The sequence below is a fragment of the Pristiophorus japonicus genome, chromosome 19, assembly GCF_044704955.1.
Source record: "Pristiophorus japonicus isolate sPriJap1 chromosome 19, sPriJap1.hap1, whole genome shotgun sequence".
NCBI classification, from domain to species: domain Eukaryota; kingdom Metazoa; phylum Chordata; class Chondrichthyes; family Pristiophoridae; genus Pristiophorus; species Pristiophorus japonicus.
This window is the reverse complement of record NC_091995.1, coordinates 76,510,886-76,525,467: the sequence shown is the minus strand read 5'-3', so window position 1 is coordinate 76,525,467 and position 14,582 is coordinate 76,510,886. Positions and strand designations below refer to the sequence as shown.

The 14,582-nt window shown below is 45.3% G+C and overlaps 2 protein-coding genes across 3 annotated transcripts in view; both read left to right on the top strand.

Moving 5' to 3' along the window:
* Positions 1-14,582, top strand: part of LOC139229965 (protein Tob2-like) — a 121,696-nt gene that overhangs the window by 10,567 nt on the left and 96,547 nt on the right. The gene's annotated exons all lie outside the window — the stretch shown is intronic.
* The window catches only part of phf5a (PHD finger protein 5A), a 36,829-nt gene that overhangs the window by 10,558 nt on the left and 11,689 nt on the right, over positions 1-14,582 (top strand). The gene's annotated exons all lie outside the window — the stretch shown is intronic.

Here is a 14,582-nt window from a genome sequence, read left to right as displayed (position 1 = left end):
TCCACTCTGCCATCGGTGGCAGTGCCGACAGCCATTAGGCCCAGCACTCTGTAACTCTCTTCCTAAACCCCTCTATTGCATCTTTCACCATCTTCAAAAGCTTCCTCAAAACCAACCTGCCTAATCGTGCTTTCAGTCACCTCCCCCAATACTTGCTAATATTGCTCAGTGACTGTCGCCTTGTTTCTTTCTCCACCCCCACCCCCTTACTCTTCTGTCCAGGTGAAACTTCTTGGAGCTTTCACAATATATTTACTAAAAAATATATTGCATCCTTTTAGATGGTTTTAAATTTATATACCTTAATACCAACTAACCAACCAATGGAAATAGATTTTCTTGATTTACCTATCAAAACCCTTCAAAAATAATTTAGCACCTCAATGAGATTTAACATTCTCCATTTTAATGAAGTCCTATAAAGGTTGTTTATGGTGATAGTTCTTGGTTTGCAGCGTTAATTACAGTTGTTGTATAATGTGCACACTGCATTTTGGCTGGAGCTGCAAAGAGCTGACTTTGCTCATCCTGTCTCTTTTTTTCTCCACGGTGAGTTGCAGCTCTGGCATTAATTAACTTTTTTGGGAATATTTTGTGAAGTCCCATCGTTTATTTTTCAGGAGAAATATGATGACCAGAGCTGCATGGTTAATGTTTCAACAAAAAAAACAGCACAGGGCGATGATTGCTTATTTACCACCAGCACTTCAAACTCTCTATGGAGCAGCTTCCTTATTTGTCATGTTTCTTGACATTTTTAAGGGGTTTCCTGGGACTTCAGTATCGGCTCCTTTCAGCCCTGCTTGGTCCATCTGGCACCTTTTTGCAATCTGGGACATGTCATTTGATCAGATAAAATGACACTGGGAGCTAGTTGCCAGGAGGGGAGAGTAAGTCGTACAGATGGGAGCAGGAAGTTGCAAAGGGACATAGTTTTGCCCACTCACTGAATCTATGGTAGATGCAGTTTAATGTGGGCACGTATGCAGTCAACTACTTTGGACCCAAGAAAGATACATCTAAATGGTGAGAAACTAGGAACTGTAGAGGAGCAAAGAGATTTGGGAATCCAAGTACGCACATCATTTAAAGTTAGTGCACACGTACAAAAAGCAATCAAATAATGGAATTACCTCAAGGGGGCTGGATTACAATGGGGAGGAGGTTATGCTTCAGTTTAGAGCCTTGGTCAGGCATTCAGTTTCGGGCACCGCACCTTAGGAAGGGTATATAGACCTTGGAGGGGGTGCATCACAGATTCACCGGAACGATACCATGGCTTCGAAGGGTAAATTGTGAGGACAGGTTGTATAAACTTGACTTGTATTCCCTTGAGTATATGCGACTGAGAGGTGATCTGATTGAGGTGATGAAAATGTTACCCGGATTTGAGTGGGTAGCTACAACAAAACTATTTCCCCTGGTGGGGGAACTAATAACGAGGGGACATAATCTTAAAATTAGAGCTCGGCCATTTGGCAGGAAATCAGGAAGCACTTTTCATATAAAGGGTGGTGGGAATCTGGAACTCTCTCCCCCAAAAGCCTGTGGATGTTGGGTGAATTGTAGCTTTCCTTTCAAGACTGGGATCGGTAAAAGTTTTGTTAGGTAAGGATGTTGAGGGATATGGAGCTAAGGCGAGTAAACGAGTTGAGGTTATGATCTAATAGAATGGTAGAACAGGCTCGAGGGGCTGAATAGCCTCCTCCTTGCTCCTATGGGCTGGGGGAGGGGGGGGTGGCGGGGGGCAGGGCGGTCTCAGAGTTACTCTTACCTCCTGAACCAGATTCCCACTCCAGGACTAGAACGAATAATTTATCCTGACATTTCCGTGCAGTGCTTCAGTAGTGTTGGAGGTGCTGTGCTCCAGATGAGATGTTAAACAGAGACCCAATCCGCCTGTTCCAGTTGTTTAGGTGAATGTTGAAGATTCTACTGCACTATTTGTAGTCGAACAGGGTGCTAAGCTGGCATGCTGGCCAAATTCCATCAATCAATACCGAAAAACAGATTAACTGGTTATTAAATCTGCTGTGCAATATGTGACTGCTACTTTTGATAAAGTCCCACATAAGAGACTGTTAACTACGGTAGAAGTCCATGGAATTGAGGGCAAATTATTGACCTGGTCAGGAAATTGGCTGAGTGGCAGGAGACAGGCAGTAGGGATAATGGGTAGGTTCTCAAATTGGCAGGACGTGACTAGTGGTGCCCACAGGGATCTGTGGTGGGGCCTCAACTATTCACAGTATTTATTAACAACTTAGATGATGGGATAGAGAGCCACAGATCCAAATTTGCAGATGACACAAAGATAGGCAGCATTGTAGGCAGTGCAGATGGAAGCATGAAGTTACAAAGTGATATTGATAGATGGGCAAAACTGTAAAGCTGGATTTCAAAGTAATCAAAGGTGAGGTCATCCACTTTGGACCTAAAAAGGATAGAACAGGGTACTTTCTAAATGGTGAAATGTTTAAAAACAGTAGAGGTCCAAAGAAACTTGGGGGTCCAGATACACAGATCATTAAAATGTTACGAACTGGTACAGAAAGTAATCACAAAGGCTAGAATATAGCGGGCTAGAATATAAGGGGGTGGTAGATGTTATGCTGCAGCTGTACAGAACCCTGGTTAGACCACACCTGGAGCACTGTGAGCCGTTCTGGGCACCACACCTTAGGAAGGATATATTGACCGTGGAGGGACTGCAGCGTAGATTTACGAGAATGATACCTGGACTTCAAGGGTTAAGTTACGAGGAGAGGTTACACAAATTAGGGTTGGATTCCCTGGAATTCAGAAGGTTAAGGGATGATCTAATCTTAAGTTTTCAAGATATTAAGGGGAACAGATACAGTAGATAGAGAGACTATTTCTGCTGGTTGGGGAGTCTAGGACTAGGGGGCAAAGTCTAAAACTTGGGGCCAGACCTTTCTGGAGTGAGATTAGGAAACACTTCTACACTCAAAGGGCTGGATTTTCACCGACTTTGCGACCAGGTTTTTGCCGCGATTTGACCCACCGCAGCAAAAACCCAGTCGACGGGATCCTCTGTGACCTCCTTGCGGTGGCGCTTCCACATACCGCCGGGGTGAGGTGCGTCAACGTGCAACGATGCAGATTGAATCACTCTTTCGGCTCTCTCTGGACCCGTACGCCATGCCCAGAATACCGACATGGTCAAACCTGTCGCTGCAGCCCTGCCAGCAGCGGGCAGTATGAAGACCTGCAAACGGGTAAGTTAAAGTTTTTATTTTTTAATTATTTTGCAGCGATTTAGTAGGTAAGGGTTTTTTTTATGTTTTGTGAATGTTTACCCCCCCCCCCAAAGGTGCCTCTTGCAGCGCTACCGGCCCCGGACTAAAGTTGCCGAAACTCGCAGTTTGCGCCGCGAATCCTCGTGCAGCGCCGATCTTAACCGATGTGGCGCAGATGTAAAGGCCGAAAGTTTGGCCTAAAAACGGTAGCGCAGCGAAACCGGTAATTTTGGAGTAAAACTACCGTTTTCGCAAAAACTGGAAAATCTAGCCCAAAGGATGGTAGAAGTTTTGAACTCCCTTCCGTAAACAGCAATTGATGCTGGATCAGTTTGTAATTTTAAATCTGAGATTGATAGCTTTTTGTTAACCAAAGGTATTCGGGATATGGGGCAAAGGCAGGTATATGGAGTCAGGTTGCAGATCAGCCATGATCTCCTTGAATAGCGGAACAGGCTTGAGGGGCTCCTCCTGTTCCCATGTAACAGTGACTGGACTTCAAAGTAATTCGCTGTGTGGTAAGTTGGGAAGTTTCTGAGAAATGTGAGATGGTGTTGTATAAGTGCAAGTCTTTCTTCTTCGGACTTAATCCTGCATTGCATTTTGCTTTTTTTTTTAAAAAAAAGAATGTCATCTAACTGCATTGGTTCTTGCCGAGTACAGTTTCACAGATAATGTCAGCCGTGGCTCAGTGGGCAGCATTCTCCCCTCTGAGTCAGAAGGTTGTGGGTTCAAGTCCCACTCCAGAGACTTGGGCACAAAAATCTAAGCTGACACTACAATGGAGTGCTGCTCTGTCAGAAGTGCCTTCAGATGCGACCTTAAACTGAGGCATCGTCTGCTCTCTCGGGTGGCGGTAAAAGATCCCATGGCGCTAATTCAAAGAGCAGCAGTATTCTCCTTGGTTCTCTGAGGAATAAATATTGGCCAATCAACATCACTAAAACAGATTATCTGATTATCATCACATTGCTGTTTGTGGGAGCTTGGTGTGTGCAAATTGGCTGCCGCGTTTCCCACATTACAACAGTGACTATACTTCAAAAAGTACTTCATTGGCTGTAAAGCGTCCTGAGGTTGTAAAAGGCGCTATAGAAATGTCAGAGTTTCTCTTTTTTTTTAATTTCTCTGCTACCTCTGAAGTGATTGTTGAATCCTGACAGTTGGCATGTGATTCGACCACAGAGGGACATAGCTAAACCCAACCTGCCCCTTCTTCCTGCCCCCTTCTCCGTATACGGATGCACACTTTCCATCCGGGTTTACTGGAATGTGGCCAGGAGTTAGCACTCTGTTAATGCTCTCGCTGTGACCGGAGAAGCAAATTATTGTACTTGGATTTGTACTAGTCGATCTCCTGTGGTGTTTCACACTTGAGTCAAGCCAAATGTAGACTTCAGGCGAAGCAGTCGTGCATTCTTACCATTGTTTTAATATTTCTATTAGAAGTTTCCTATCTCCACAATATATCCTTGAAATTGTCTGTGTGAACTGGTAATGACGCCCTCCTGCCAGTTGTGATGCTGCAGCACCTCCACAGTGAGGCAGGATGTATTGACAACATTGACAAGTTTACACAGGCACAAATTTATCATGGAGAAAGGTGACGGGCAGTGCCTGCAGATACAAGATATTTAATATTGTATAGTTTGGTACCAATATGCCGTGGTAAAAGTCAAACCTGTAGTTATTGTGCAGCACTCTTAATTCCTTGTCACCAGTGATCATCCTGTAAGCACCTGTACCTCACAGTAGTTCAAAAATACAACCCAAGATTGGAAGAACAAAATCTGAACTCTTAACTGTACAACTATTTTTCACAATTCAAGTGGATATCGTGAAACATAGAAACATAGAAAATAGGTGCAGGAGTAGGCCATTCGGCCCTTCGAGCCTGCACCACCATTCAATAAGATCATGGCTGATCATTCACCTCAGTACCCCTTTCCTGCTTTCTCTCCATACCCCTTGATCCCTTTAGCCATAAGGGCCATATCTAACTCCCTCTTGAATATATCTAACGAACTGGCATCAACAACTTTCTGTGGTAGAGAATTCCACATGCTCACAACTCTCTGAGTGAAGAAGTTTCTCCTCATCTCGGTCCTAAATGGCTTACCCCTTATCCTTAGACTGTGACCCCTGGTTCTGGACTTCCCCAACATCGGGAACATTCTTCCTGCATCTAACCTGTTCAGTCCCTTTGGATGTCTAGGTTGTAAGCTCTGGAATTCCCTCCCTAAACCTATCTACCTCTCTCTCCTCCTTTAAGGCGCTCCTTAAACCCTACCTCTTTCACCAAGCTTTTGGTCGCTTGTCCCAATATTTCCTTTTGTGGCTTGGTGTCGAATGTTATCTGAGGATGCTCCTGTGAAGTGCCGAGGAATGTTTTACTAAATTGACGGTGCTATATAAATGCAAGTTGTTGTTGAACATTTCCCACAAGCTTGGAACTTGACTAAATTCCTCACCGCCCTGATTTATACAGCTGGATGTGGTTTACAGGGTTATGTTATTTTACCTGTGATGCCACATTTTCACAACACTGTTCTGTTGCAGAAAAAACAGCCAAGGACTTTCCCAGCACCTACAGCATAATCTCACAAGAAAGTAAAGGAACTGTTCATCAAACTTTCATGTTGTTTTTCTTTTTCTTGTATACTTTCTTTTCTGTCCCCTCTCAGTGGATCGGACCAGAAATGACCATTTTGGCACATCTGACTAGACCCATGGTTCAAAAACAGAATACAGTACACTGTTCACTCCCTATATCTCTCAATTGATTTTCTTGCCCAACTTCCTTATAGAATTACTGGTGTTACCAGCCTCAAATACCTCCCTAGGCCGACCATCCCAAACACTGGTAATACATACTGAACAGGGATCGGTAACAATGGCCTTATCCCTCCATCATTTTTTCTGACTGCCAGAACAGGAAGAGGGAAAAATTGGCACACTGTTCGCCTCACACTTGTTAGCAACTGGCTCCTTAGTGATGGGAAAAGACTCAGGTTGTCCAGTTGGGGACTGACCAGGGTCCAAGCTTAAATGGAGGGAGACAACACTATATTTTTAACAGGAGATGAATTTTGATTTGCTTTTGTGTCCGAGCTGTTGTTTTTATGTGAATTAGTTTGTGTTTTCATAGTTATTCTCTGCATGTGTACTCTTCAGTGTGAGCTTTGTCACGTAATTGGACTAGTGAAGCTCAGATAACCGCAGATCCACAATAGTTTGCATAGAAGCTTGCTCTTTTATTTATTCCTTTACGGGATGTGGTCGTCACTGGCCAGAATTTATTGCCCTTGAGAAGGTGGTGGTGAGCCGCCGTCTTGAACTGCTGCAGTATTTTGAAGTGGGCAACTGAGTGGCCAGTTCAGAGGGCAGTTAAGAGTCAAGCACATTGCTGTGGGTGTGGAATCACCTATAGGCCAGACCAGGTAACCTTCCCTAAAGGACATTAGTGAACCAGGTGGGTTTTTACAACAAACCAATTTCATTGGGCCCAACTTTGGCCATGACTTGCATCAATTTTTTGGATAAGTTGTTTTTTCTGGCGTAAGTTTAAAAAAAATGCCATTTCCCCCCAAAGAATTTGCTCCAGAGTAAGTCAGATAGGTGTGATTTTTTTTTTTAGGTCAGTTTTTTTTCAAAAGGGGTCAGTTTTGGCCATTTGTACCACTTTGGCCAGCTAAAACTTACTCCAACTCGATTTAGGTCAGCGTATGTGGCCAGCTCTGAAAAATCTTGCGGGCAGTGAAGAAAAAGCAGCGCACATTTGGGCAGGGATAGGGGAGGGAAGGGAACTGGAGAGGACCTCAACAACCAAGCACCAAACATTGCAAGGAAAAGCTCAAACAATTAAAATGCTAATAAAAATGAAGTAAATCCTACCATGATGTCACCGGGGGCGGGCAGCTACGCAGAGCAACCAGAGAAATGCGAGCTGCTGGCCGCGATGTCATCCGGGGGGGGGGGGCGGCGGCTAGAAAAACTCTTCTCCTCCTCCCCCCCCCCCCCCCCCCAATCAAAACTTTCAAGCACAATCAATAAATAAGAAATAAAACCGAAGTCCTACTTCGCCCACGAACTCAGCGGCCGGCAGGTGCAGGAGGCCACTCGGCCATGGATAGAGTGCGACGAAGGTTGGGGCGTCCCTTTGGCCAGTGATAGAGGCTGCGAGCATCGGGTCCTGCTCACGCCCCGCAGGACACGCTGAGAGGGCAGGAGCATGCGCGCAGACTTCACTGCGCATGCGCGCAGGTGCCGGCAATGTTTTTGGTGCTGGCCTGTTGCTCCGCCCCCCCCCCCCCCCCCCCCCCCCCCACTTCAGAATGCACACCACGCCGGGACTCCGGGGACTCGGAGAGCGGCCAGGATGGGGCCCCTTTTTTCCAGCGCCGTTTCCAGCGCGCAAAGTCAGCGCACTTAAGGTAAGTGCGCCACAAAATGGGGTTGGGCAAACATAGAAACATAGAAAATAGGTGCAGGAGTAGGCCATTCGGCCCATCTAGCCTGCACCGCCATTCAATGAGTTCATGGTTGAACATGCAACTTCAGTACCCCATTCCTGCTTTCTCGCCATTCCCCTTGATCCCCCTAGTAGTAAGGACTTCATCTTACTCCTTTTTGAATATATTTAGTGAATTGGCCTCAACAACTTTCTGTGGTAGAGAATTCCACAGGTTCACCACTCTGGGTGAAGAAGTTTCTCCTCATCTCGGTCCTAAATGGCTTATCCCTTATCCTTAGACTGTGACCCCTGGTTCTGGACTTCCCCAACATTGGGAACATTCATCCTGCATCTAACCTGTCTAAACCCATCAGAATTTTAAACGTTTCTATGAGGTCCCCTCTCATTCTTCTGAACTCCAGTGAATACAAGCTCAGTTGATTTAGTCTTTCTTGATAGGTCAGTCCTGCCATCCCGGGAATCAGTCTGGTGAACCTTCACTGCACTCCCTCAATAGCAAGAATGTCCTTCCTCAGGTTAGGAGACCAAAACTGTACACAATACTCCAGGTGTGGCCTCACCAAGGCCCTGTACAACTGTAGCAACACCTCCCTGCCCCTGTACTGAAATCCCCTCGCTATGAAGGCCAACATGCCATTTGCTTTCTTAACCGCCTGCTGTACCTGCATGCCAACCTTCAATGACTGATGTACCATGACACCCAGGTCTCGTTGCACCTCCCCTTTTCCTAATCTGTCACCATTCAGATAATAGTCTGTCTCTCTGTTTTTACCACCAAAGTGGATAACCTCACATTTATCCACATTATACTTCATCTGCCATGCCCACTCACCTAACCTATCCAAGTCGCTCTGCAGCTTCATAGCATCCTCCTCGCAGCTCACACTGTCACCCAACTTAGTGTCATCCGCAAATTTGGAGATACTACATTTAATCCCCTCGTCTAAATCATTAATGTACAGTGTAAACAGCTGGGGCCCCAGCACAGAACCTTGCGGTACCCCACTAGTCACTGCCTGCCATTCTGAAAAGTCCCCATTTACTCCTACTCTTTGCTTCCTGTCTGACAACCAGTTCTCAATCCATGTCAGCACGCTACCCCCAATCCCATGTGCTTTAACTTTGCACATTAATCTCTTGTGTGGGACCTTGTCGAAAGCCTTCTGAAAGTCCAAATATACCACATCAACTGGTTCTCCCTTGTCCACTCTACTGGAAACATCCTCAAAAAATTCCAGAAGATTTGTCAAGCATGATTTCCCTTTCACAAATCCATGCTGACTTGGACCTATCATGTCACCTCTTTCCAACTGCACTGCTATGACATCCTTAGTAATTGATTCCATCATTTTACCCACTACTGATGTCAGGCTGACCGGTCTATAATTCCCTGTTTTCTCGCTCCCTCCTTTTTTAAAAAGTGTGGTTACATTGGCTACCCTCCACTCCATAGGAACTGATCCAGAGTCAATGGAATGTTGGAAAATGACTGTCAATGCATCCACTATTTCCAAGGCCACCTCCTTAAGTACTCTGGGATGCAGTCCATCAGGCCCTGGGGATTTATCGGCCTTCAATCCCATCAATTTCCCCAACACAATTTCCCGACTAATAAGGATTTCCCTCAGTTCCTCCTCCTTACTAGACCCTCTGACCCCTTTTATATCCGGAAGGTTGTTTGTGTCCTCCTCAGTGAATATCGAACCAAAGTACTTGTTCAATTGGTCCGCCATTTCTTTGTTCCCTGTTATGACTTCCCCTGATTCTGACTGCAGGGGACCTACGTTTGTCTTTACTAACCTTTATCTCTTTACATATCTATAGAAACTTTTGCAGTCCGTCTTAATGTTCCCTGCAAGCTTCTTCTCGTACTCCATTTTCCCTGCCCTAATCAAACCCTTTGTCCTCCTCTGCTGAGTTCTAAATTTCTCCCAGTCCCCGGGTTCACTGCTATTTCTGGCCAATTTGTATGCCACTTCCTTGGCTTTAATACTATCCCTGATTTCCATTGATAGCCACGGTTGAGCCACCTTCCCTTTTTTATTTTTACGCCAGACAGGGATGTACAATTGTTGTATTTTTTCATCCATGCGGTCTCTAAATGTCTGCCATTGCCCATCCACAGGCAACCCCTTAAATATCATTCGCCAATCTATCCTAGCCAATTCACGTCTCATACCTTCAAAGTTAGGCCCATTGTCACCATTAACAATACTAGCTTTTTATTCCAGATTTATTTAATTAACTGAATTTAAATTTCCCACCAGCTGTGGTGGGATTTGAACCCATGTCTCTAAATCATTGGTACAGGTCTCTGGATTACTAGTCCAGTAACATAACCATCATCATCATAGGCGGCCCCTCGAACGAGGATGACTTGTTTCCACATGAGTTCACAGATGTTTCAATGAAGGACTCGATGTTCCAGTCCTGAACTCCAATTGAGGGGGTGGAAGATGCCTGTGCGTGGATTTTTTTAACGTGTGGTGACCGTTGCACATCAGCCAACACACGGGCTCGACAGAGCTTAGGTCTTTATCCAGTGGCAAGGGTTAACATGGACGACTGGAGACTTGCTCTGCTGCACAGACCTAGTGCGCACATATCGCAGTGTGGGCTGGCCCGTGCTGCCCCTGGGCCCTCGGCTCTTCTGGGCCCCGTACCCTCATTCGCCGCACCTCTGCCACGATCTGGGTCTAACCTCTGTTGGAAATTCCAGAACTATGGGCACCAACAGCCCACCAGTACATTGTGCAAGTCATTGGCTATGTCCAGAGAGCACAACAGCCGAGCTTAAACCAGTCTTAATTTGACAAAAATAACCCATTCTTTCAAGCCACATTTTATCATTATCCACTCACTCCTCTCAAAGGCTGAGTGGCCAACTTGGCATACTGCACCAAAACCTGCACATCAGGGAAGCTCTGCTGACTAATATGAACGCCAGTCCGCTTCAAATTTCTAACATTTTGTAAATATCAGCAGCAGAACCTGGAAAAGTTTTCACCATTAGGTCAGACGAGTTCTCCGGGGACTTCTTTGTAAAACTTAAGATCTTCTCTACAAAGAAATTAATCCAATGGCAGGACCTTTAACTACTCCACTATGCTACCATACCCGTGAAGACATGGGCTCCCACTAGGATGCACTAGCCACTCTCCAGTGCCTCAGCCAAGTGCCCATTCTTCAAAGTGTGAGCCGAGATGGGTTTTGGTGGCCTGTGGAAGGCATTGCATCCGTACTCAATCCTGTCTTGAGTTGAAGTCACTGGATCATGATTGAAGAGCGATTGGCTTGTTTGCTGTTTTTTTCCTCCCATTCCCAGTATTGATCCCAGCTGTAGTACCAATCCCACCATCCCAGCTAACTCAACACGGGGGGAAGGCCAAGCTCAGAACGTTCCTGGAGTTCATGTGTTTCCGATTCAGTGCTTTAGCAAGGATGATCGATAGTAACCGAGACATTCCTTTTTACTAACCATATCCAAGTAGCCTTATAATGTCATAGAGTCTGTATCCAGTCTGGAGCACGTAGACGAGGGTAACTTTTCAGTGCAATGCTGAGGGAGCGCTGTACTGTTGGAGGTGCCGTCTTCGGATGAGACGTTAAACCGAGATCCCATTTATCCTCTCGGATGGACATAAAAGAACCCATGCCTCCATTCAAAGAAGAGCACGGGAGTTCTCCCTGGTGTCCTGGCCAACAGTTATGCCTCAACCAACACCACTTTTAAAAAAAAAAATACAGATTATCTGGTCATTCATCATATTGCTGTTTGAAGCACCTTACTATGTGCAAATTGCTTGCTATGTTCACAGTTTAAAGTAATTAATTGGCTGTGAAGCACTTTGGGACGTCATGAGGATGTGAACGGCGCTATATAAATGTAAATTTGTCCTTCCTTCCTTCCTCCCCACATTGTCTAAGGCAATAGATTGGCAAACTGGTTTAGCTTCTCTATTTGACTATTCGATGGTGAGTGAGTGTTCTAGTTTCCTTATTGTGTGGGGCTGAGAGGGAGGGAAACATTGAAAATTGGACCAGAAAGGTTTGGTGAAGTATTACAAGTCGCTAGAGTTCAGTGAATGAAAACAAAACTTTATTCAAGCCCGCAATGTTCTTATTTTTCTAAGTTCCTTCATCTAATTACTACACAGAAAGCCCGATTCACTGCTTCCTGTACCACAGCCAGATAGATTATCATTTCCCTCTAAAGATGCAATTGAAGCTCAGGCTGACTTTGTGGAAAAGCTGGGCTGCATTCCACGGTTGCAACATAAATCTGTGGGGATTGAGTCCATCCCCGAGTAAATGTTCCTGTTTAGAAATAAGCATTGGCATTGGCTGGCACACAGTCTGCCTGGCACTGGGGGTATCTGCACCATGGGAATCCAGGCTATAAAGCCGGTCCCACGGGCCAAGGATACAGGCAGGCTTTTCTGTTTTTTGTAGCTGCAAAAGAAAAGAGCTGACCTTAGTTGGATCAGACTGTAGCATTTCCTCTACATCCCTTTTATCTTCTATCAACCATTGGCTTCACTCCCATCTTGTGCTGCAACCCCCTGACCTGTCAAACTACTGATGCAGATACAGCTTTCTGACTGTCAGGCTCAAGGTCACTTTTATTTTTGTAGCCTGCACTGCCACACCCCATTCTCCTTTCTCTTTTTATCCCTCTTAATCTTTTCCCTCGCACTGTCTGTATTTGTCAACTGTTTTGTTCAATTTTTCAGCTAATAGCAGTTAACCGTTACCCGTGCGCTCCAGTGTAGGGAAACCGGCTCTGTGAACCCGAGTGTTTTCACACATGAGTAAGAAATCGTGCAGCTTTGACTTCAATGCAGCAGTCTCTGGTCCAGTCTGCATCAACCTTCTGATCAATGTAGGAGCCGTTAACCTCGCTGAGTGCAGCTTTCTCTGTCAACCAGTGGCTCACGGCAGAGGCAAGTTTACAAAGGAAGGGAAAATTGGAGGACAAATTGTGCCCCCTTGCATACGTCGTCTGTCTTGCAGGTTTTTTTTTGATGGAGGAAAGGATGAAGGACCTAAATCAGATGAAAATGGCTTCAAAATGGAAGGGAAAAGTTGAGATGCACACTCCTAGGGTGGAGTCCCTTGCTTTCATGAGATTCCATTGCAAGAGACTTGGAACAACAGGTGCACCATCTTAACTTCTTGTGTGGAACTTAAGTGGCGCAGGCCATGGGTGGAGTCGGCTGTTTCTCTGGTTCCTCGTTTGTGCTAATTGTGCACTGAACAGAGAAGCATTGGTTTTAAATTTCAAACTTTTGTGGATTTTCAAAATGTACATGTAATGGATTTCTGGAAGCACAGCTCACGAAAATAAAGTATGCTGAAATTACAGCTGTCTGCACCCCTCCAGGGCAGATTTCAGTGGGGGAAAATGTGCTTCTGTAGTGCTTTTCACATCTTCAGGGTGCCTCAGAGTGCTTCACAGCCAATTGCTTTTTGAACTGTTGTGTAGATAAACATGGCAGCCACTTTGCATTCAGCAAGGTCCCACAAATGTCATGCGATGAATGACCATTTGATTTGTTTTGGTTGAGGGAAGAATATCGGCCAGGACAATGGGCAACTCCTCTGCTTCTCTTTGAATAGTGTCATTTGATCTTGTACATTCCCCTGAACAGGCAGACAGGGCCTCGGTTTAACCTCTCGTCTGAAAGGTAGCACATCCAACAACGCGGGGGTGGAGAAGGGGAAAAAAGGGGCTTGTGCAAGGAAACAAACAAAAGACTTCAGATGCTGGAAGCGCTCAGCAGCATCTACAGAAAGAACAGATGACATAATGTATGCTGTGAACCCTTCATCCAAATTAGAGAGTATTGCAAACGCGCAACATTTAAGAAGTGAACAGGAAAAAATGGAAAAGGGAGGGTAAGAAACACAGCACACACACACACACACATGTACTCTTGCATGTAACGTGTCTCTCGCTCTGAACGCTAAAAAATGGAATGACCTGTAAAGTGCTTAAGTTGATAGCAGGAGATGGTTAAATGGCAGCCGTGATTTAGCGCAAGACCATAGAAGGCAATAAACGGTAGAAATAAAGGACATCTACGAGACGGAGAACGTCTGAATACCTGAAGGAGATGAGGGCTGAGTCAGGTAGAAATGTCAGCACCAAACAACTGGTTAAAGGAGGGCAGGCTTCATGAGCTTTGTAGCAGCCAACACAGGTTGGCACCAAGGGTGCAGAGCGGGCTTGCCAACTCAGTGTTCCGACAGAGGGCTTGCACAAGGTTACGCGATCTTGTGCTCAATTTCCATTTGAAATACCACAGGAAGGGGGAAGCGCCTCTTCCGAAGAATTGGCTCTTATTCATTTTGAAAAGGAACATTACTTTTTTTTAAAAAGCAAAATAGCTCGTCTCTAGTTCTGTGCAGGATGTGCCTGTGCGTTCTGATGGAAGGAGCAGTAGTCTATGGCCAGCGGTGGAAATCCTTGGGATGTAATAATGGAAAATTCCACCTACAATTAGGTGAAGGAGCTGATATTTGATTTTTTTTTATTGTAATCAAAGTCTTCAGAAACACTGTTCAACTGACTCATGGAATGTTAGGAAACTATTGTTGCAGTGTTTGATCTCTGGTAATCTCTTTATAATCTTTCTCCCTTTTATTCTCTGGATAAAGGGACAAGTAGGTGATCTGCTCCAAGGCCTCTGCTACTAAGAAGTGTTCAGGCCCAAGCTAGAGTTATTTTGCAGGCAGTGTCATCCTGGTAATGCAGTTGAGACAGGGAATTCACCGCGTAGAGAATTAGCAGCATAAACTCGCGTCCACTCACTCCACATGTCGAGATTGTTCAGTGGTGGCACTAT